Source organism: Ailuropoda melanoleuca, chromosome 7 (assembly GCF_002007445.2).
Source record: "Ailuropoda melanoleuca isolate Jingjing chromosome 7, ASM200744v2, whole genome shotgun sequence".
In the NCBI taxonomy this organism is placed as follows: domain Eukaryota; kingdom Metazoa; phylum Chordata; class Mammalia; order Carnivora; family Ursidae; genus Ailuropoda; species Ailuropoda melanoleuca.
The window spans coordinates 1323942-1348888 of record NC_048224.1 but is presented as its reverse complement, the minus strand read 5'-3'; the positions used below and the strand labels follow the sequence as shown (position 1 = coordinate 1348888).

Below are 24947 nucleotides of genomic sequence, written 5' to 3'. Positions count from 1 at the left end.
ATGATTGACAACTTTATTGCTGAATTGATATTATACTGTATGATTTACAAGATAGTATTAGCAAAATAGTACTATGGTTTATCTCAGCCCTTTAACATATTCTACTCTTAAAATAATCATTCTTTGTTGTATAATGACTTATTAAATACTATTCCGTTAAAATATTATTTTCAACATGGGAAATAAATTCCATATATATCATCGGAAGACCCATGGTTTGATATTTTCAAATTTCCTGAGTTTTTTGGACTCTACCACTAGGTAACAAAATAGCAACTATGACTCAGTTAAAATATTCACCCAAACTGCAGTTCTAACTCCTCTGTCCAAGAGTAAAATCAGCAGCTTTTGCATAGAGTCCTGATTTAATACTTCAACAGACCCAAGCACTAATGGGGAGGTCAGAACCATACCAGAGCCGTAAGCTCAACCGTGAATTACTTTGCCCATTACTATCCCTTACCCAAGGCCTCCACCACTAACTGCCCTGAAACCAGAGCATGCTGAGCAATATGTTCCGATTATTTTTGTGTCCCCCTTCTCTCATTCACTTTCTACATGTCCTTGTTATTTTCCATCATTTGGATCACGTGTCACACTTAGATAATGGGGGAGGTTCAACCCTCTCATAAATTTCCTAAAATCAAATGCAGTAATGAACAGGAAATTATTTTCAAATGGGAAAAGATTTCCATGCATGTAACAAATGCTTCCTTTTTAGTGAGCAACCATTTTACAGGGTAACAGAGGTTTAGTGTTAAAGAATTTTGTCAGACCCTCCCGTCTGTATATTTGATCTTTTCCAAAGCCCATTTATTCATCAAAAATGTATAAAACACCAACAAGGATCTACACCCTAGGGAAAACCCTTGCAAGTAGTCTCTAGTTGATACCCTCTAGTGACAAGGAATTCGCTATACCTTGAGGGACCTCATTCCATTTGGTGCAGTTTTCATTGTCAGAAACATCTCCCCTATCGTAAAAGCTACATATCCTCATCAATATCTAGATTTGGGGGGTGAAAAGTAAAGTGTCAGGTGGTGCTTGGCCACTAGCAGGAGGATATGGTTTGCACACCTGAAGCAATAGTGAACAGTATGGGCTAGTGTATCCATGGTGTGGGTACTGATTAAATATACTAAGAAAAGCTGAAAGAAACAATGAAGTCTTTACAGAGGAGGTGGAACTTAAATGAAGCCTTAAATGTCAGCCAGAACACGAGGAGTGGGAAGGCAATTTTAGATGAGACGAACAAAAGGAATAGAGTGTACTCATTGGAAAAAGGATGTGTGTTTGACAATAGTGGAGGGTCCTGGAAGCTTGACAAAGGAGTTTGAAATTGATGTGGTGGGATCCAGGAAGCCTCTGAAGGTCACTAAAGCTTTATTAGTTTCATTCTGAAGAGCAAATGGGTGTTCTTCACCCTCAAGAAGAAAAGAGAGACACAAAATAGTACAGGTTCAAAGAGAACCTTAGGCAAAAGGCCAGTTCCAGAGAAGGAATTGAAACAAGACCAAAGCCTGTGATTGTTGAGTCAGCTGTTACTTGCTTTACAAATTTGTCTGAGGAAATTGTCAGAAGCAAGTGGCCTTCTGGTCAACTATTCCTTTGTGCAGTAAGACTTTCTGAGGCTTGTGTAAAATTATTTGTTCTCTGCATTTTGCCAAGAGGAATGGAGTATTTTTATTAGCTCCATTATCCAGAAAGCAGAATTCCTAATAGTACAGACACTACAAATAAATGAAATCTCTTAATTAACATTTAGGGTTTATCCATACATTTTCTGAATATGCCTTACGGTGAGGTTTCTCTGAGTTAGGACTGGGACCTTTCTGATGGTCCACTTTACTCCAGTAGGATACATGTAAGTTATATCTAGGTAATATGATTGAAACATGGTTCTCTTGTACCCCATAATACTGGATGAACAACATTTTATAAAAGTTGTGATGGCCAGTTTTAAAAGTTGCCAAATCAGGGAGGCCACCGCAGTTGGGACCAGCAGTCACACAGATTAATTTAATCTTAAAGAGAGGAGTGTTATGACAGAGACTGACAAAGGGGGAGTTACTATTCTTTCATTCCCTAGAGACTGCAGGGCCAAGCCACAGGACAGTCCCTCCTCTGTTTCTATCCTCCCATCTGAAGTTGTGGTCTTTATTTTATCCAGATGGGTCTGGACTCCAGACTGCAAGCAGTTAATTTGACCTTCGGAAACAGCTGAAAGAGGAAGCACCCAGTACCTACAGTTAAGCCTCTATAAGCACTGCAGAGGAAGGTGCGCATTTCCCTTCTGTTTCCTCAGAGTGAGGATTAAGGGTTGACAGTCCACCTCATTGCAACACCTTTCCTCCCCCATAGCAGGTTGAAGGATGACATCCTATCACCACTATCTTAGCTCATTTGAGACATGAAAGAGCATGTTTTTAACAGAAACAGAGAAGCAAGCAGGCAAGCATAATTTGGGAAAACAAATGATATTTAACAAAGATTTTCAGACAATGCACATTCTCTTCATGTTTTAAAAAAAAAAAAAAGTATGGCTTTCTCTCTGGGAGAGAATTCTTGCTGCAGATCACTTTAAAGTGGTACTCCATAGTCAGTCTGATAGCCCAACAGGCTGCCATGAGAAACAAAAGATATTACATATGTCACGGAGTCTCAGTATGTTTCCAAAAGTATCCCTTAAACTTGATACAATCACCTGTGTTTCCCAGATAAGTCATTTTCTCCCCTTTTTGGTGATTTAAACAATTATTTAGCACGTGTTTTCTGTTATATAGAACACTGTGGGTGAAACAAGGAAATTGAATGTGTAATTCCCATCCTCAAATGCTCAAGTGGCACACAGGTGTGCGAGTGCAGTGTAAACGAGTGAATGATGGGAAAGATTGCCTGCACTGCAGAAGGGAGGGAATTGGGAAGGCTGATGCCTGTGCCCCCTTTCCACAGAGTCTATGATCCTCAGCAAGAGAAAGGATTAGCCCCTCTGGCATAGAGCAACAGAGCAGGGGCATCAGCAGAAGGTAAAGAAGATCCGTAACTTCCTTTGAACCAGACACATCTCAGGCAATCTCACAAGCACCCAATGCAGCTGCAACTCTTACTCTCCCCATTTTACAGTCTAGGTCATTGAGGCTCGGAGAGGAATAGAACCTGTCTCCACACATACAAAGTGGAGAGCCAGAATTCCAGCCTAGGACTCCAGCTCTGGATCTCACACCATTGATCTCAAGATATCACAAAATAGACATGTCACAAGTATTTCCTAGCACAACACTGTGCAATAGAAGTATAATGTGAGCCACATGGTAATTTTAAGTGTTCTCATGGCTACTAAAAAGTAAAAAAAAATAAATAAATAAATAAATAAAATAATATATATATGTATACACATTAAGTTAATCTTTATAATACTCTAATTCACCTAATATATCCAAATTATTTTCATTTCTTCATGTAATGAACATTAAAGAAAAACTATTGATGAGATAATTTATATCCTTTTCTCCATACTTAGTCTTCTAAATCTGATCATTTATTTAGTCCTCACATCTCAGTTTGGACTGGCCACATGTCCAGTGTTCAATAGCCACATGTAACTGTTTAACAGCACAATACTGGTGCATAAGAGAGGTAAGATAGCAAGAAAAGTGATTTTAGAGGGATGATAATAATACAAAGATTAGTTCCAACTAAAATGGGAAGAATCACACAGATCTAAAGTATTTTTTTATACTTGTTGTCTTTCACCCTTGTAATGATAAATGACAAATTCTACTGAGCATAGTTGTACACAAATGACAGATATCACTTACTATTAAGATTCACAGCCTTCAGGGTTCTAGTTACTCCATTTTAACATGACATCCCCTAGCAACATCTGGCCACCTTGAGCTGAGGGAGGGGCCTGAGGCAATCACAGTTAATTAGCTGATGGCCTAACTGCTTCCTGCCCTCCTTCCAGTTTGCCAGATTAAACATGTGAATTAAATTAAATGTGTTCCTTTCCACTCAGACTTACTAAAGATCCGCACCCAGGCTTAAAGCCTCCTTTCTTGACAAAACTTGCCTCCATTCCTTGGCTATGATCTTGAACCACTTAAATGAAGATGAGAAGGAATGAAAGGAAAGCTTGATGGTTCATTTCCATTTTTATGTCATTACAACTAGCTGTATCCTTTAAAGCAAGAAATAAATCTCACATCCATAACCTGGCAGATTCAGTCACTATCGCCCAGGAAACTTGGAGCTTGGAATACACTTAAATATCTCTCTGAACCTTGGGGGTGCTCCTAAGAGAGTTTAATCTTCACTTAAGTCGTGTCACCTAAATAGTGCTGTTAGGGATCTACATCCTTCAACTAGACCAGGGTTGATTTAGGGTTTTCTGTTCTCAGCTCTCACCCAGAACAAAGCGCTTCTGCATCCCATCAAACTCACAAGATCATTCACACCAAAATGTGACTAATTATACTTCAGTGCTCTGTTCTCAAATGTGATCAAGTAGCAAAGTCCCTGAAAATCGTAGTGTCCTTCCCGGAATATCATGAGAAATTGCCATATAAAAATTAACATTAATCATACCATTCTATATTAAATCAGATACATCTTAGATTCTAGTACATACAAACCATAGCATACTCTGAGTATAAAAAGAATTGAGTGGAGAAAAATTTACAATTGATAAAATCCCATCCCTTGAGTTAACAGTTTTACTAGAGTTGATGAAAATGGCCATATCCAGATGAGTAGCAGAATGCTCGCAGAATGAGTTTTTTCTTGGAACCTTAACATGAAAACTCATAGGTTACAGGGTCGGCCATTTTTTACAGGCTTTACCTTTTAACAGGATCCAAGACATTTTGTTTGGTGGTGACGTGACATCAAGTGTCAGCCACTAGTAGAAGAGAATGGTTTCTTTGACTTGTGGTCTGTGGTAACTCCCAGAATCACCCAGCTTCAGTAATTATCAATACATGGCCAAAATTGTCCACCTATACCCTTACTCACTTGCCCCACATACGCTAAATTCTTGTGAAACAAATCCCAGACTTTATATTATTTCAACAGTGACTCTTTCATTATGGATCTATAAATAATATAGAGCTTTAAAAAATAAAAACATAGTACCACAATCACATTTGAAAAAGCTAATAATTCCTCAATATCCTCAACTATTCAGTTAGTGTTCAAATTTTTCCTATTGCCTCATATATTTTTTAGTATTTGGTTTAAATCAGAATCCAAAAAAAGTCCACATATTATATCTATTCCTATCCCCCAATATCTCCTGTAAACTGGAAGGCTTGATTATGTTTAGGTTCAATTTTTTGGCAAGAACACTTCATAGGAGGTGCTGTGTACTTCCTCTCACATCCCATCAGGTACATAATGCCTGATGTTACTATTGATCAATGAGTCCAGGTGTTGCCAGCCTGATCCATCGATTATAAAGTTCCCCATCAGCTTTTCAACTACTGCTCTTAGCAGGCATTGATGTTAATTGTTTAGATCAATTATCTCATTAAAGATTGAAATGTTGATATTTTAAATCTAATATTCTCCATTTCAATCCCGTTAATAAAAACTGGAATTTTTCTATAAGGAAACACTTTCTCTCAACAAATAGTTGATTGATCTGAGGTACAAGTCATACAGGAAAAACAAGTGACAGATTGAGTTCTCTGCTCTTATTTTTTTTTTAAAGATTTTATTTATTTATTTGACAGACATAGAGACAGCCAGCGAGAGAGGGAACACAAGCAGGGGGAGTAGGAGAGGAAGAAGCAGGCTCATAGCAGAGGAGCCTGATGTGGGGCTCGATCCCATAACGCCGGGATCATGCCCTGAGCCAAAGGCAGGCGCTTAACCCCTGTGCCACCCAGGCGCCCCAAGTTCTCTGCTCTTATTTACCTATTTTTAGAATAACGGATTCGTTCCCTAGCATCTCACAAAGGTGACCAGTTATGTTTTTTATCACTATAAGTCATATGAATTAATATATCTTATGTACTTCAATCTATTTGCAGTTATATTTTTTTGTGATTCTCAAATTGTCCCATCTTTGGCCAGTATAAGTACTTCAAGTTGGCTTCTAAATCTTTTAACACAATCCCCAAAGTCCTTAATGGTTTTCTTGCTCTCTGGTATGAAAAGATGTTTCAGGCTCACTTCATATATTTATTCTCCCAAACCTGGAATTCACCATTTCTGCACATACCCTGGTGGGGTGGGGTGGGGGTGAGGGGGTTGTTGTTTCTTTTAGAAAAGGTTATGTTTTTATCTCTCTCCACCTCCTGTTTCTCCTTATTCCACCAGAGAACCTGATGAAGGAACAAGGAAGTGTTACAAGGATGAATTGGCAGCCATGTGGTGATGATAGGTAGGTAGGTTTGACCCTGAAAGAACTTGTGTCCAACAGAAGTCAATTCCATTGGAATCCATGCTCCAAGGCTGGGAGGCAACTTTGGCAGCTATCCTGCTACCACCCTAGAGATGACCCAGACCCTGAAGATAGCAGAAGAGAATGAAAAGAATTATATCCTTGATGACATGGTTGAGCTAATCAATCAACCAACCTGGAAGTCACCCTACCTCTGGACCTCCTGCTGGGTGCCATAAGAAATCTCCTACTGTTTACTTCCATTTGGAACCATGCTTTCTGTTACTTGAGGCTGAGTCCCTAAAGGATACACATCTTCCACTTTAGAAAAATAATTGACTATTACACAAGTTACCCATTGTTCCCTCTTTCCCATGCCCTTATAAGGTTCACTTCCCTTGAGCACATTTGGGGAAGGCAGTTTGTGGGGGGGCTTTTCCACCTACTTCCAACTGAGTCTAGCCTCAGCTTGGTTCTCTGCTCAGACTCACTCCCACCTCTGGCCCAAGCACCTAAACTGTTTTACTGTTAGTCACTGCCTAGAAATTCTGGCCCATGTCCTTACCCTTTACTCCCACAATGCACTAGCACTAGGTTGTGTGAGTAGTAACCTTTTATTGAACAGAGAGCAGTAACGATAAATGCAGAAACAACTTTACACTGACTGTCAACCATTCCTGTTCCAAGAAATGGTCATTCCCTCCACAGGGAATTTCTCACTGACTACATCCTTCAAGGTTAACCTCTCACCTTGTTACCAAGCCCCCCTTCTCTCTCTTCCAGGTTCTTCAACCATCTCAATAGTTATTTTACTGTGCAGAGCACTTACCCCATGTTTGCTTAAACTTCTTCAATTCCACCTTGCTTTCAACAACAAACAGGCTCATAAAGGCATTTTCCTAAATAAAATAATAATTCTGGCTCTGAAAGAGGAATTAATTTTACCTGCCTTTTGGGTCAATCCACTCAAAGTCAGCCAACTGGAAACAATCATTGATTTTCTTATTATTAACACTTAAAATGGGAATAATGACACCCACCTTATAACACTGCTAGAAAGCTTTGTCAGTGAGTGAGTTTAAAACAATCATTTAATCCCCCATGCCTTATTTTTCTCCTCTGTAAAATGAGGATAAATAATAATAACTACCTCATAGTTACAGGGTTGTTGAGGTGATTAAATAAGCGAATATATATATATAAGGGGCTTTGAACAGTGCCTGGTACATAGTAAGTACTCAAGACATGAGACCAGCTTGTGTTCGTATTTGAGCAGACATCTTTGATCTAAGAAGGTTATTTGGACATGATTCCATGGGATAGAGAAGAGCCCCCACAATACAGGGTTATTGTGAGGACCCCAGCACCTGGGATGTAGTGACTAGTAAAGCCAGGCTCTTGATGGAGAGAAGATCAGTAACAGGGTATGTAAAGTACCTGCATAAGGCCGGAGATCAATGTGTGAGATCCTATCATTTCACCCTCAGGGAGGTTATGAATGATGTTATAGATGGAGGACTGAGGCAGCTGGTGTTTTTTAAAATCCTGGCAAGAGCCCTCATGTTCACCCCAACAGAAGATATCATTTGTTATTGTCATTACTCTTGTTAGTACTATTGGCAGAAGTAACAGTAACGTGGAGCAATGGCTGAACAGCTGCCTAAGCCATGTTCCGTGTTCCTATTCTGAGGGGAAGTAGAGATATGATTCAGCCTCTGCCCAGAGGTGCAAGCTAGAAAGAAAAGCCTCAGGTCTCACTGCTCACTCCCACCCCCTTGCACACCATCAGGACTAAGCCAGCCTCTGGCACAGTTTGCTGGGGATCAGCTTTCATCCAAACAATTGTCACCTGCTACAGTGAGAGAGTCAGCAGGAAGTTTCCAGCCTAAGACCCCTGGGCAGGACTATTTCGCAGGGATACAGGGAGAATGAGGAAACAGAGACCAACCCTTCCCTCAGCTCCTTCCTCAGTTTTTTCTAGGCCCAAGTGAACCAGCAAGCTCCCCAGCTGCCCCAAGATTTTAGAATGGACGTGGAAGTGAGACAACTAGAAAATACTAATGAGCCCTGACCCCAGTCATTAAACATTACCAAAGATGTGGGTCAAGTTGCCCAATAGTGTTAGAAGCCCTCAAGAGCAATGACTGAGCCACAGGGGCCCAGGGTCAGAGAAAGATGTTTTCTGTCCTTCCCATGGAAATGCTGAGAGAATGTTTAGGGCACTTCCATGGAGATTTACAAATTCAAACCTGTTAAGAGCAAGTGGGTAAGAGCATCAGGTGTGCTTTGGCGTGGGCCCTGAGCAGCAAGGTGGGTCGGCTAGGGGCCAACCATGGGGTTACCTGTCTCACTTGGTGAGATGAAGACAAGCCAGGCCCAGGCCTACCGTGCAGGGGTCAGGGTATCTGAGTAGTACCAGGTTGGTCCAATCCTGCCTCCAATTACCAGAAAATAAAACATTAGGAACTTGGGTCAACTAAGCACTGAAAATTAGAGTAAACCTCTTGAGCTTTCTGCTCAGAAACTCAAAGACCCCATTTCTTAGAAACAAAACCCTATGGAGTTAGTTCACTTCAGGAGTTTCTCAGTCATTCAGCCAAAAATAGACATAGAGGTAGGGGAGAGAGAGGCCTGATTCAAGGATGCTGGCTACTCAGAGGACTGACCATTATGCTATATTAGAAGCCTCTTACGAAAGAAACTAATTAAATGCTCCGGCACTAAAATGATTGCATGGCTATTATCTGCACACTCAGAGAAAGTGAGAACCACACAGTCCAAAACACAGCAAGCAGCAGGCTTAATTGTTTCCTGTAAGGAATGGCTTTTGTTTTGTTCAGTACTCCATCAAAAACACTAAGTGTTAATGTACGCTATATAATCTATCTGGCTAGCTAACTAGTTTAATCCATCACATACCATGTGAAAGAATAAAAGCAGGTTGGTAGTGACAAGTTAATAGTAGAGGCAGGAAATAAAATGGAGAAACACAATTTGATTGATGGTACTACTACAGAAGGACTCTGTCTGGTTTTATATAGTGGCCAATCAAAGCAAAATAGATCTAGTAATTTAAAACTTTAAATATGTCTTCTCAATTAAAAATTTAAAAGGCCAGTGGATGTATTGCATTCCGATTAAACAATAAAAATTCAATTACAGCTAAGTCTCAAATATCTACAAGTAGATCTGCCACAACAAATCTTAATTTCAGCTCCTCAGTGGCCTGATTATACGCTCTGTCAGCCCAAACCACTTTGTTGCCAAAATCTCTTCTTTGGTTCTATCTCAACTTTCTTAGACCATGTGTAGGAGGATGAAGGGGGTGCCTTGGATTAGGAACATTTAAAACCAAACATTTAATTATGTCCTTTACCCACAGAGACTACAGGAGAGTTAGAGGCAAGGATCTAAAGGGATCTACTTACCTGATGTCTCGCTACAGTCTGAAAATAATAATGTCATCCATCCCCAAGGCTGTGAAGAACAATCAGCAGTCTCATGGGGGCAAGGTGGGAAACATACATGGCTTTCCAGAACTTCTTGTTCATTACGGTGGAGATGGTTAGATTCAACTGAACTTACTAACCAAATTTGGAGCCCTCTTGTTCTCTTTAGTAACTATAGAGCACAAATGATCAGAGCCTTATAAATAGATCTTCACATTAGGAATACATGTTATCTAGAAATTTCTTCTTGTGATGGACTCTCTCTCTCTCTCTCTCTCTCTCTCTCACACACACACACACACACACACACAAATGATGTACATATAAGATTAATCATTGCAACACACAGGAAGCAATCAAAAACATCCATAAAGGGAGGACTGGTTAAAGTATGGTGCATCCAGCAATGGGATGTTAGCAGTCATAAAAATAAGAAAAACAAATGGCAACTCTTTCTCTGTATTAGTAGGAAATGATCTCCAAATCATATTGTCAAGTTTTTTTTAAAGCAAGATGCAAAAGCGTACATATGGTATAAAACCAGTTGTATAAAAAGGTGCAGTTCCACATACAATCATACACACACATTCTTGCTTATATATGCATAAAATATCTCTCAAGAAGTATGTAAGGACAGGGCCTCATAACTGTGGTTGCCTCTAAGGCAGAAAACTGAGTAGATGGGGACAGCACTGGAGGCATTTTTATTATATACTTTCAAAACTTTGGATTTGAACGTGTGAGCATATTACTTATTTAAAAACAAATTGTATAGTTAGCCCTGTTAATCTCTGCTACTAGCTCTCCCATCTTTGTTTCCTATTAATTTAGTCACTTGAGGTTCTCTGTGTGTACATACACCATGACCTCCAGGTGGTTCTTCTATAATCTTTGTAGTGAAGACATCTCTTTAAAGAGTGATTTCTGATATAGATAGACAAGACAGACATGAAGATGGTATCCTAGGTACTTCCCATAAAATATAGTCATTCGCTTCTCCTAAGTATGACTCCAGACCTGATATAAGCCCTTTCGAGCTGCAAATTCGGATTTCCTTCTTGGATTCTCACAGCCCACCACACCACTCCTGGGCTCACTCATTCATCCCAGAGGAGTTGTTTTGACCAAACCCCAGGCCAGCAGAGAACTGAAGAGTTTGATAGTCCACTTCTGCTGTTGTCTCCAAAGCCTCAGGATGTTACAGAACAGAATGAGTTCAGCCAGTTCTATCAGTGCTTTGCATGCTATGCTGATGCCTAGTGCCCTAGTCTACACTCATTTATTCCCTCCTGTTCCTCAGATTAGGACTCCCCAGCAGAGGACTCCTGAATCTGCCACATGCTGCATCAGCTCTTCTCACTATATCAGACTTCCTTTGGTTCTTTTTGATACTTTGGTGTCTTCTACCAGTGGAACTAACTAGTTTCCTCAAAGTGAATCTCAGGAAGCAGGAGTTAAGTTCTCAGCCCCTCCTTCCTGAACTCAAAGTGTCCCCAGTAATCCGCTCTGCATACCTGGCAGTCCAAATGGAGGTACAAAAGGTCTTTGTGCCCTCCTTGAGCAAGGAGTGTTTCCTCATCTTCAGTTTGCATAGCTATGAGGCCCTCTGCAAATGACTCTTACCTGAACGAATAAAGTCAAATCCAAAGTGTGATATGCTGTCTCTACCCCTAGACATAGCAGAGCTTTGTGCAAGCCTTACCTCTCACTCAGCCACCCCAGGGACCCCCACTTAACCTTTGCTAAAACAGACATACTTTTTCAAAAACAACTGTAGTTTAGAACATCTACTTAATGATGTCATAGCCCATAATGAAAAACAAACTATTATCACAAAAGAACATTGAGAGTATTGAGTCAGACCTTCCATTTCACAATTATAAGGAATATCAAGAATATGCCAGTCTGGTAGAATGATCTTCATATCAAAGTGATTTGAATTATTTAATAGGGTAGTAGAGTAGAAACAGATCTGTGTTGAAAACAATCTTTCCAATTCATTAGCTGCAACCTCAAGCATCTTAATCTATGTGAGCTCCAGTTTTCTCATCTGTAAAATGGGGATTGTTTTGAGGAGTAAATAATTCAGAGCATGTGGAGCGTTACTAGTACATCATTGGCACTCACATTAGTACCTTTCCGTTGAAAACCTACATCAGTAAGGCTAATGCAATAATTTAAAAATTGGATTATACTGAAGGGATTTTATCCATCTGAAATATCTACGCACTGTGTTAGGACTACAGGAGATTCCAGGAAATGAAAAAAGACTCTGTGGCAAATACTGCTATCTGGCTGAGCCAAAGGCCGCTCCCAACCACTTCTGCCTTGTCTATTTGCCCCATAAAAGCTAGTAGAGTTAAATACCCACTTCCCCAGGCTTTGGGACAGTTGTGTGGCCGAGTCATGGCTCTGGCCAAGAAGACAGTAAGCTGAAAGTCCCAGGTTTCTGAGAAACAAAAGGGATAGAAATAACTGCCACTGCGTTCCTCTTTTTTCCTGCCCCTACTATTGATTCAGTGACTGGAGAGATAGCAACCCTTTTGCAACCATGAGGCAACATGAGGCCTCAAGCATAAGGAAAAGACCAGTGAACTGCAACAAAATTTGTTAAGATATCATTAAGCCACCAAACCAACCCCAGCAGCTGCCTGCCTCTGGACTCTTGTTCTATGAAGTCATTCTACTACTATTCGTTTCAGTCCCTTAGTAAGGCTTTCTTCAACTGGTAACTGAACACAATACTGAGTGTTATAGATGTTGCCCTCAAGGAACCCACGTTCTAGGGGTAGAAATAAGATATGTTTTCAAGTTTCTAAAATACAAAGTGGGAGTTATAAGTATTATTTGACAGAACACAATAAATTATATAAAAATCATAACCACATTTACCCAAATATTTTAGGGAATGTTCGTAGAGGCATTGTATATTTAAGTATAGTACTTTATTCCATAGTCAGCATTCTAAAACATAAATACATTACTGCATATAGCTGAGCTCTTCAGGAACTACAAATGAAATTCACATTGCTTGGAAAATATCCAATTTTGCATATACTTATCTTTTCAGATATATGAAAATCATAAAGCAAAGGGATTTAGAAGCACTGTGTAGAGAATCTAACAATGCTCAAGGTTATAAAAAACCAAATTTTCAAATTTACTGCATAGCATGCATTTGGTTTGCAATTTTCCCAAGCATTTCATTGTGAAACTCTGCATAGATATGACTAAGCTTCATATTTGCCAATACTGTGGATAGAGCAAATACACAAATTGAAGAGGCTGTAGATACCTTCACTTACTGAATTTTTCTATTCTTATGTCAGCTTAAGCGAAATGTTTAGAGCGTATAACATATTGTGCATATACTGTACCAGCAGAGAGCTAAGGGTATGTTAGTGATTGTGTTTTGCAGTGTGTGTGCTATTAACATAACGTCTGATAAAAAAGCATACATTTTGCAATGGTTTACTGCATAATTCTTAGAACAATGGAAAACACTAACACTAGTCTCATGTTTTAAGACATTTCAATTAAGTTTGCATCCAAAATTAACATTGCATTACCATCAGAGACCTCACTAGATCCAGAGGTGACCTAGTTGGAAAGGCTATGTATAATAATGAAAAGAACATTAGTTATCTTCAAAAGACTGGCTGAAATCTTCAAAAGTTATCTTCAAAAGAACTTGACTGAAGTTCTAGCTCTGGCTCAGGAAATTGCTGGCTGTGCAACTCTGGGGTGTCACTAACCTCTCTGAACACCAGTTTTCTCATTGGTAAACTGTTGAGAGTAACATTCATCTCACAGGGTTATCATTAGAAAGGTCAAATTAGAGAAAAACTGCTTTAAACTATCAAGTACTCCGCGGACTGAGAATATGTACTCTACTCATTCCACTACTGAACCGGGACAATCTTGAGATATGTGCTGAAAATTTTTGTGTGCATCTATTTAGTCTAAAAATTACAGGAGCATTGTCTTTTCCAGGACAATGTGTGCTCGTCTGTTAAAGGAAATCTCAAAAACATAGTAGGAGGTAGGAAGTCTACACACTTTTTATTTATGCTTTCGTTCAGCTAACATTTATCAAGTGCTGACCATTGTTGTACTAATTAGAGCCCAAGGATATAAAGGTGAATAGAATACTCTTTCCTGACGTCCAGAAGCCCAGGGTCTTATGGGGGCTAAAACCACACGAACATGTGATTATAATACACTGTGATGCATATTAATAATCAAAGGTGTTCAGACAGTTGGTGAAAGGAAATTTGAAAAGATACGTGCATCCCTATGTTTGTAGCAGCACTATTCACAATAGCCAAGGTATGGAAGCAGCCCTAGTGCCCATGGATAGATGAATGAATAAAGAAGATGTGATATATATATATATATATACACATGCCAAAATAAGAATGAAATCTTGCCATTTGCAAAACACAAATGGACCTAGAGGGTATAATGTTAAGTGAAATGAATCAATTAAAGAAAGACAAATACCATATGATTTCACTCACATGTGTATTTAAGAAACAAAACAAATGAACAAAGAAAAAAAAAGACAGGTGAAAAATAGACAACAAACTGGTGGTTGCTAGAGGAGAGGTGGGGGAGGGAATGGGGGAAATAAATAAGGAGATTAAGAGTATGCTTATCTTGATGAGCACTGAGAAACCTATAGAATTACTAAATCATTGTATGTATACCTGAAACTAATACAGCACTGTGTGTTTATTATACTTGAATAAAAATTTTTTTAACACTGAGAACTGTATTTCTGGTATATATTTTTAAAAATAGGTGAAAGGGGGCACTCTGAATCTCTTAGTTACAATCTGAGACCAGAGGGAACACCAGACAGGAGGGAAAATTACGGAGTAAAGACAGATTTCCTCTACATCATAGTTTTCTCAGAACCTGCCTGTTAAGCAAGGCTTCTCCAGGAGTTAATTTCAAGAGCTTCTTTGGAGCTTCTCAGATGAGGGTCTGGTCTTGGTCAACAAAATCCCTAATAGCAATAAACTCTCATAAAAGAGACCATCCATTGCAATGAAATCCTTTACCCAGTTTTGGTTGGTGAATTCCTTGCTTAATGAAATACTTCCATGATTCAGTGGTCCCTTGGACCTAAAGTCAGGATTGAATAATGCCCTGTTCTTCCCAGTCCTGAGCTGGAATCTTTCTTCTCAACACAACTACATTCAGTCAACTGGAAAAGAGCTTCCAGCCACCATTGTTAAACTAGCAGCACAATAAGATTTTCGCAAGAAATCAAAACAGATTTAATTTACTCAATAAAGATTTCTTGAGGGCCTATTAGACATCAAACATTAGGAACAGAGCTAGCTGCGACACAGTCCTTGCCTTCAAAGTCCTTACAATCTAGGAGTGACAGCCACATGATTAAATTCCTCCAAAAAAAGCACTAAAGAGGCTATAAAACAAGTACAACAGAAGCATGAGGAATACAGAGTTATAATTTCTTAGAAGTTCAGGAAAGGATTCAGGGAAGGGGTGAGTGCTGAAATACAAGTGGTATTCACCAGATGGTCAAAGGGAGAGGATATACTGAGTACCAGTATACACAAACACACAAAGGTGTGAAAAAGAGTTTGGTGCATTCCATGAACTACAAGGAGGGGATTTGAGGTAAGAACTGACATCAAGGAAAAGTCAGGCTAAGACAGTCCTCAGGTGCCATGAGAAGGATTTATGACTCAGTGGGGATCTACTGAAGGATTTTTACCTAGTTTTAAGATTTGATGACTGTTGAGGAGGGTGTCAGGCCTGGGTCTGCCACAAAAAGGATGCTGACTGCTAGCTTGACCAGGACAGGAGAGTATTTCCAAGCTGTTCATTACTTCCATTGCATCTAACCCCTACAACTCGGAGACCAGATCCAAAAGGCAAAACTTAGATAGCCAACTAATTAGATCCCCAAGTGCTGAAGAGATGGCTTTTAAAGTGTTTCCATGTCTCAGAAACAGGCAAAGGTAAAGCATCTTCTTGGCAGTTCGCTAATCCTAGAATTTGTGATAACTGATAAGAGTTCTGGACAATCAACCAGAGGTCCAATAAAAGGTACTGCTGCTGAGCACGTAGCAGAACCCAGCCATCTCCTATCTCTGAAGGAACTGGAAACTGTGCCAAGTGGTATTTAAATTGTTAACTTCTCTGTAAGAAAGGAACAATTTGTAAAACAAAACAAAACCAAAAAAACAACAAAAAACAAACAAACAAACAAAAAACAGGTCTTAAAAATGAAGTATTTGCTCCTTGCAAGGAGAATCTTTCACCAAAGCTCTCTAGAGGCAAAGGCCCTCCTAATCTCACACCAAAATTTCGATGCAACTATAGGCTGGGTGCAAGTTTAAACTGGAATTCAGTATGACACTTTTTTTCTGTTTGGTGGCTTATTAGGAGCTCTACAGAAGTGGCTAATATTGCATTGGACAGCGGGGTCTGCTCCTTTGTGGTGTCTGGTGGCCCCTAGTGGAAGCTTAAGTCTCCTTCCCACCCCACTGCCTAGCTCACCTCCAAAGAGAGCTAACAGCGGATCACGTTTAAGGACATTTTATTAGCAGTTGAACTAATAGGTGGGGCACTTTGCCAATAAATGAGACACTTGCAACACTCAAGGATATGGTATCTCTTACTAGACGTTGTATAGCACATAAAAATTATTTTGGCGACAAGCTGAGATGAGCAAATGGATCTTTATTTTTATGTTTCTGTCTCAAACCCCTTTTCCTGTTGGTAACAGAAGCTTCATCTTAGACAGGGTAAGCTCAGGCAAACCAGAGCTGCTTTCTATGGTTTTGTCCAGAGAGCTTTATCTGTGTTACACTGAGTCTTATAGAGCTCCTTTGATAAGGAGGACTTATCTCATCTATAGCCACCATCACCTCTGTACCTCACATCCCCTGGGATGATTGTACATCAGCTCCAGTCCTGGTTGCCTGTGTCTATCTTCCCTAGCATTCCCAGAGATGTCACAGCTCCCTGTGTGGTCACCACATCTGAGTCCTCTTCTGGCCCACTGGTCTTTGGTCAGATAGGTGAAAGGCCTTCTCTAAGGTAGCACTGGGGGGCAGGGGCTTCCAGATGTTCTCCCATGCCACTCTGTGGCTGTGGGAAAGGCAGTGGGCCGTTTCAGGTTCTCTTTGCAGAGACACACCATTCACCAAGCTGCATGGTGCAAGAGAACTGCAAGGTTTAACATCTTCCTGGGCTTTCCTAAGAAGCAAGACACAGATCCTCCCTGTCCTAGGACCTTCACTGAAGTGTGGTTGCCTTGGTCATTGCCCAAAACCCAACTACCCAACTCGCTACAACTCTGTACCTCACACCCAGGAGGCTTCTCCAGTCTAGATAGGTGGACAAAAGTGGCCCATCTCCCCAGCCTCTCGTTTCTGGCACATCCAAACTAAAGCTTTCTCTCACCTCCACCTCTCATGGCTCTTATCTTTGTCATGAGTTTTAAAAAGCCAAGTAGTACTTTTTTGAGGTTCTCATCTGCTGAAGTTCTAAAGCAAGTTTGGCCACTGACTGAATGGGAGAGAGCCAAAGGTCACAAGAGTTAACTGAATGAGAAACAGCAGCTGACATATCCAAATATTACATTTTCCAGCCACATTTGTTCCTGTCATGAAGATGGAGACGTGGGATATTTGGGCCTGCTCCCTGCCAGGAGAGAGCTCATCCCAGTCTTTCTGTCCCTCTCTTTCTCCCTGTCTCTCTCCACAGCCTCCCAGAAGCTCAGGACTCTTCTGAGGAGATGCACATTCACCACTTCTTCTTCCTACCAAGGAGCTGAAGTATGAAGGTATCAACAACTGGCCTGAAAAATCCCTCTGCTGGTAGGTCAACTGAGTTAGTTCAGCTCTTGATCTTACAGACAAAAAGTGAAACATCTCTGGCTTCTTCCTTCCTCTAGCCCAGACAAAAGAGAGCCACCATGCACTCCACCCTAGAGCACTGGCATTTTGCAAGTAGGTTTAAGCTCCAGAAGTTACTTTGTACTGAGGACATCAGGAGGCCTCCATGCTGGAGTTGGCATTTACCTTGGCCTTAAGGGATGGGAAGGACAGGGCAAACAGAATTTCAGGGAAAGGAATCAGTATGAAAAAAGGGGTCAAGAATTGAGAACACATGTGGGGGGACAAGGGAAAAAGGGAGGTTAAAAATGACCCCAAGTTTCCATTCCAGGGTTACCAGGCAGATAGTGAAGCTCTGAAAAGAACCAAGCTTGTCATTTAACATTTATCTTAGGCAGCCATGTGTTCTATTTTTCTTTAATATCTTGTCTTCTTGAAAATAAAGATCACCTTTGATTCATTCGTATATTTATGTGTCTTCCTTACAACCTGAAAGAAAATAACCAGTATACACTGTAATACCTGAGAATGCGCCATGGAAGATATCCCTCAAGCTGCTCTTCAGTTTTTCTTCATTAAAGAGAATGTTGCCAAAATTGTAGGTTGCTATGTTTTCTCAAACTAAATATTTTAAGCTTTGCAGATTAGGGGAAATCTATGTTATTGCTTCCCGACATACTTTAAACTATGATTTGAGTGAGATTCATATACTTCAAATCATGAACATTTAATGATTTAACCTTCAAGATATTATTGAAACCCTTCAAAAATAATATTTTTCAGGGTCCTTTGACTCATTTGCTATTTACCTTGTCAACAAGGGGGCTTCTCCTAACACAAAAAAATGGGGTTCTACCTGTTGTAAATGGATTCTAATAAATTATTTGAGTTCACCTCAAAATATAGAAATGTCTAACTGCCAAAGCACATCCTGATTCCATTTTTTATAGTCAAAATACATACAAGAGAGAAGCAAATAAAAATGCCCTTTCACAGTTAAGCATCTGCCTTCGGCTCAGGGCGTGATCCCGGCGTTATGGGATCGAGGCCCACATTGGGCTGCTCCGCTGGGAGCCTGCTTCTTCCTCTCCCACTCCCCCTGCTTGTGTTCCCTCTCTCGCTGGCTGTCTCTATCTCTGTCGAATAAATAAAAATAAAATCTTTTAAAAGAATGCCCTTTCATTTTGTCTGAAACACAACACTACCCTCAATTTTTCTCATCATACCAGAAAATTCCCTCTAGCCAAGCTGACCGCAGTTCAGCTCAGCAGGGTGCACTGACCTGTGTTCCCTTCAGAAGACCTTTCTTCCCAACTTCCCCCCCCCTTTACCCAAGAGGCTAGGCTCGTTTCTTGCAGGAAACACAGCCCTCAGTTTTATCCTCCTGCTCCTGCCTCTCTGTTGCATACGTCATCAATCAAATCAAAGACAGGAGTATCGAGAATTAGTGCATATTCCATACAGAGTAGTTACCGAGAATTTGGGTAAAGAATACAGTGATTTCTGGAGAGTTTTGAAATCCTAACTTATGGACAGCTGAAGAAACTATCTGGAGGGATGCACTTGACCTCTGCCACTTACTTGAGAGTATCTGAAAAATTCTTGGTATCCTCAGGAAGTATAAAAAAAAATCTGCCTTTCCCAGCAAAGATATTTGCCTGCATGGAAGTCTAAATTCCAATACTTAAACTCTTCTGCAAGACGTCTTTGCCTTTGCTCATTCCCTCCCAATCTCCTTTCCTAAAACCCAAAGAGAAACACCACACAAGGCTCATGCTCTTAAAACACAAATGAGCACAGTTACTCCAACAAAGTCCCCATGGTCTTTTGGTTCAACTAACCCATGCATCTCCACCTGACAGAGAACTTTTTTTTCTTTGTATACCTTGGAACCAGTACTGTTTGCTCCTACTCCCGAGTCAGGGAAGTCCGTGGCCCAACCAAGATCAGGTAGGACTAGACAGATAGGAAGGAGCAGTTCCCAAGCCAGCTTGTTTCCTCAGGAATTTTATCACCTCTTCATTCAACTTAGAATCCCAGAGTTTAAGAAGAGGAGATGGGAACATCAGTTAGCCCTATCCTGAGAGGCTCCACCCTTTCAAGGACTTCTCCCAGACCCATCAAGTTCAGACAGAAGAGGGGTGTTGGGCAAATAGGCCAACAGCATTGAGTTACTTCTTACACAGCTCATTCAACCTTGGGTTCTTTGACTGCTAGCTAACTCAATTCCAAATGTATTTCTCCCGTTTCCTGTGCAGCTTACCATCTCCAGCCCCACATGCTATTTGTTTTGCCTTTTTGGCCCTCAGCTTATCTGTTCTATTTCCTAGCTTCCACTCAGCATTTTCCTTCCGGACAAATCCTCTCAGTGGATTCCTAACCTGCCAGTTAGCCCACTTCAGTTTATTCTAAAACCTCCCTATCCTTGAACCAAGAGAGCCCATGAGTCTGGTTTCTCAAAAGTCTAACCCCTTTGTTGCATAAACGAAGAAATTGAAACCAAAGGTCACATTCATGACCAAGGAAGATGTGAACCCTGGCTCCAAATTGTGAACTCATTCTTCTACATACATTTTAGAAAAAATCAATAAAATTACTGCTTCATCTTAGCTTGAGCTCCACTACTGGCCTTCACCCTCATCTCCCCAGCCTTCAAATTCTGGGCTCTTTTTTTTTTTTTTTTTTTTCCTAACCTTGTTAAGGAGGTACTGCCTCCCATTTCGTCCCATTGCCTGGAACTCAAATGTGATGGCTGGGACAGCCATCCTAGGCCCTGTGGATGAGGGCCCCACCCTAGACAATCTAGAAAATCTAGAAGGAGCCTGGTCTCTGAAGACACCAAGGAATTACCAAACTGGATTTCACTGCCTCCAGACTTCATTCATGTAAAAGAGAAATTCAAAGTACGTATTTTCATTTCCTACACTAAATGCAACAAACGTAGGGGCTCCTGGGTAGCTCAGTCAGTTAAGCATCTGACTCTTGATTTTGGCTCAGGTCCTGATCTCATGGTCTTGGGATCGAACACTGTGTTAGGCTCCATGCTCAGCAGGGAGTCTGTTTGAGGATTCTCTCCCCCTATCCTTCTACCCCATCCCCTGCTTGCACATGCTCACTCGCTCTCTCTCTCTCTCTCAAATACAAATAAGCCTTTCAAAAATAAATGAAATAAAATAAAAGCAACAAATGTAGCCACAGCTAAAACAAGGACCAAATACTAAGGAATGGAAAAGCAGAGAGAACAAAGGGGCCTAGGTCTCATATGCTAACATTAAGCTGCCACATACCTGTCCTGGTCTTACTTTACTTGGAGAAAAATAAAGCTTCTAAATTATTTAGGGCTTCATGGAGGAGGTGGGATTTGAGCTAGTTTCCATAGGGGGAGATGCTCCCCTACTTGAGATGCTTCTTGAGCAACTGATAACTCCCCTTTCTTTCTGTGGGGTTAGGGTTGTCATGGTCAAGCTTGTGTAACTCAGAGTCATTCCCACTCCCACAGACACCCAGATTGCTTGAGCTATTTCCTAACACCAGCTTCCTAAAAGAGACTGTTAAAATGCTCACAGCTCCCAAGTCCTAAGCCCGAGCTTGATGCAGTGGTTACTCTGGGTCACCTTTATGAGAAAGGACAGGGAAGGACCCAGGGGAAAAGCAGAAATCTCTGCGTCTAACACAGTGATTTACGGTAACCAACCTGGAACCATTAAAACAAAACACAAACACATTTCAGGGCTCAATTCCCCCAGCTTCTCACCCAGCTCTGGGTCTTTTCAATGTTTACTGTGCAGCCATCTGTGAATATCTTTGTGAAACTAGTTAAAGCCTTTTATGAGACCCTAAACTTCTAGTTACACTAATTTCCCCCCCACATGAATTAGGACTTGAGTAAACAAAAGGCAGACTTGAGAATGGAGAGCAATTGTGTGGTGTTAAATGGTGCATTTAACAGGGCCTGCCCACAGATTTTTCGGTTCCCATCCCTGGGTATGCAGGCAATGCGAAAGCCCATATAATGGACTCTCTATGTGGCACTTGGTTAGAAAAACGTATTGACAAAGAATCACAGACAAATCATGGCCATGACCTTTAGTGCTCAAACAAGATTTTCCTTGGGAGTGATTTAATTGCCCATGCAGCTCGCTGGCTACACACATGAGTGGCCTTTCTGTCTTTCCAAAGGCCATGGCTGGGCCAGTCTGGTTTGCCTTTCCTGTGAATGTTTGGCCAAGTGCTGCTCCTATAACGGGACTCCATTGTGTCATATAAGGATAAACGGCGCATGGCATCCAGCTGGACTCGGCGAGCTCGAAAGATTGCTTCCCAAGCACCTGCTGCCCAAGCCGACCTTGGATCTGACAGTGCGCCTGGCCTCAGACTCATCTTTCAGATGACTGGTGCAGATGCCCATGCCAGGCCTGTGGCCTGCAGCAACATGGCAGGACTTTGACTACCAGGTATCGGAATGGGGCCTGGGGCTGCAGGAAAAATATTCTTGTCTTGCCCTTCCCAATCCCTAAGTGCACTGCCAGCCTTCCCTTCACCTGAGCTCCCTTTGGCTTCTTCATTGCCCTGAGCTCCAGGAAAACAGAAGCCAGGACCAAAAGGCCAGCTATTGTGTGATTCCATTTATATGAGTTACCCACAATAGGCAAATCCACAGTGACTAAAAGCAGGTTATAGTTTGCCAGGACCTGGGGGAAAAGGAGAATGGGGAGGGACTGCCTAATCCGGTGCCAGGTTTCCCTCTGAGGTAATGAGAAAGTTCTGGTACTAGAATAAAAGTGATAGTTGCACATTATTGTGAAGGTACTAAATGCCACCAAATTTTGCACTTTAAAATGGTTAGAATAAAAGTTTTATGCTATGCATATTTTACTACAATTTTTTTAAAAATATGACTGAAGGTTTGTAATGGAGGAAGAAAAAAGATGGATTTCCTTACTCCTGAGGCCCCAAAAGACAAAACTGAGACCAATAAGACAGTTTTCCAGAGGCAGATTTCAGCTCATAGTGTTAAGTAGAGGGGGAAAGTACCATTTAGAACAGGCCTACTGTGAGCCAGGCACCCCTGAGATCTCATTTCCTTGAAGTCCACAACTCTGTGAAGTGGGATTATTGTCCTTATTCTATAGCTAAGGAAATGATGGCTCCAGGAGCTATAACTATTTTCCAAAGGACACAGATTTAATAAGAGGTGAAAGTAAGTTTTGAACCCAGGCTTTCCTACTCCACTATCCATATCTTTTTTAACACATTGGTGCCCTGCAACTTTTCTACCAAAGGACCCCTAATATCCCTTAGGACAAGGGAAATCATGTACCAAGGTGAATAGGCAGACCCCAAAGGAGTGTAAGCCTCATGTTTTAGCTCACAAATTCATGTAAATTTCACAAGCCTACTCTATTATTTTATATGAGGGTTTTTCTTAAGTATTAAAATAAGTTTCTTACAGATAAATATTCTGGATTATAGGTAATTCAACTGCACTATGAGCGTGTTCATGTACTGACTTTATAGCTTACTTCTCAACCATGTGAAGCAGGTCATTTATGAGCCTCAGTGATCGAGATTCTTCAAAGCCCTGATCTCTGTGTATCTGAATTCCTTCCCAATATTTTAATTCACTTCTTTGATTTTTCCTTGGAATAAAGAAATAAGTACATAACTTTTGTTAAAAAAAAAAAGTAAAATAAAATAAGTTTCTGACCAAATTTACTAGTGAAATTATCACTCTGGGAAGATGGTCTGTGTTTATCTGTGGGCCTCCCATCCCTCTTCACATACCTTAGAGGTCAGCTTATTCTAGTTTGAGGAGCTGGTACTAAACTGGCTGCTTTCCAAAAGGGAAAGGGGAAGGAGAAGGGAGAGATAGGGAGGTTGGGAGGGAGAGTCCTTCATCCCTTCTCCTAATGACAATTGGATTTGGCTACTTTAGGGATGTTTTAACTTCAGTTGCTTACAGGGAGATGAAAAGCAAGAGGTCTTATTATTTCTTCTCAAATCACTCCATTTGGATAGCTACTTACCTGATTTGTACGTGAGGTCAGTGTCCAGCTAAAAGGCATTTCTGGTGGGAGACTCAATAAAGCATGACACTGGTGTTGCAGGAGTTATATACAAGAGTGGACTTTGCCATTGCCTGCTTCTCCTGGGAGAGCCTGGTGACATTGACTTGAATGATTTTCAGTAATGACTGAGGCTGGATAGGGAAAGAAATTTCACAGGCTTCAAGAAAGTGAAAAGAACACTAAACTGACAGCCAAGAAAATTCTGCCCGGCACTGTCCCTGACTCAGCTGATTAAATAGGACAAGGCGGTCTTCCTTTTTAAGCCTTACTTATCTATACTTATCTTCCTCTTCCCATCTAGAATGCAATTTATATGAGGCAAGTATATTTAGTCAGGAACATTGGTAACAAACGACAGAAATCAAAAGCAGACTAACTGCAGTAAAAAATGACAATATTGGCTCTGTTATGAGGACAGTGAGATAGCCCACAGGATAGAAGTAGAAATCTGGCGTTGGAGAGGAATCTAGAGCTGCTGTCTGTGGACTTCTGAAGAAATTCCCCTCTTCCAGCTAAGGGGAGGAGAAATACGGTAGTGGGGGCGGGTCAGCAGCGGCAATGTAGACAACAGGGGATGCACAATGCGTCAGGAAGAGGTTGCAGGGCCAGAACCTGCAAGTAATCCAGAGCAAGGGCAATCAGAAGAACGTAAGGCCAGCTGATTTCAGAAGAGGAACTGTCAGTCACCATTACATAAAAACAGAGGTGGGCACACTGATGAGCAAGATGAAAATGACAAAGAGGATAAAGACATGGGCCAGGAGGGTGATGATATGAATTGATCTCATAGCAGTCTCAGAAGAACCAACCCACAAACAACAACGTTACCTGGATTTGCCAGTCACCATCTTTGGCCCTTTTAGACCAAATAACACTAAAAGAGAGCTCATTAGTCAAAAAGAGTTGATAAATGACAAATTCAGGAAAACCTAATATGAATTATAGTTCCTAGTGATTTTCAAAGTTCAACTCAAATTGTGATGAAAGGGTTTAGAACAGCATCACTGCGTGAGGTCTCGTCCATGAATAGAGTAACATGGACAAAGATCAGGGTTGGGTGGAGAATTTAAGTTATCTGAATAATTCAGAGTAATCAAATCAATCATGTATGACAATGTAAGTTGCCCCCTTTCCTCCTTGTTGGTGAGTCCAGATTTTTTTTTTT

The 24947-nt window shown here is 40.9% G+C and overlaps 1 long non-coding RNA gene across 3 annotated transcripts in view; it reads right to left on the bottom strand.

Moving 5' to 3' along the window:
• LOC105240241 overlaps positions 1-24947 on the bottom strand; it is a 139206-nt gene that overhangs the window by 83932 nt on the left and 30327 nt on the right. Inside the window, exon 6 of one of the 3 annotated variants that reach the window (XR_004626459.1) lies at positions 14450-18203. The exons of the other annotated variants lie outside the window; for them this stretch is intronic. This is a non-coding gene — a long non-coding RNA (uncharacterized LOC105240241). Of the gene's footprint in view, positions 1-14449; positions 18204-24947 lie in introns of those variants that run through there. 3 annotated transcript variants of the gene reach the window in all.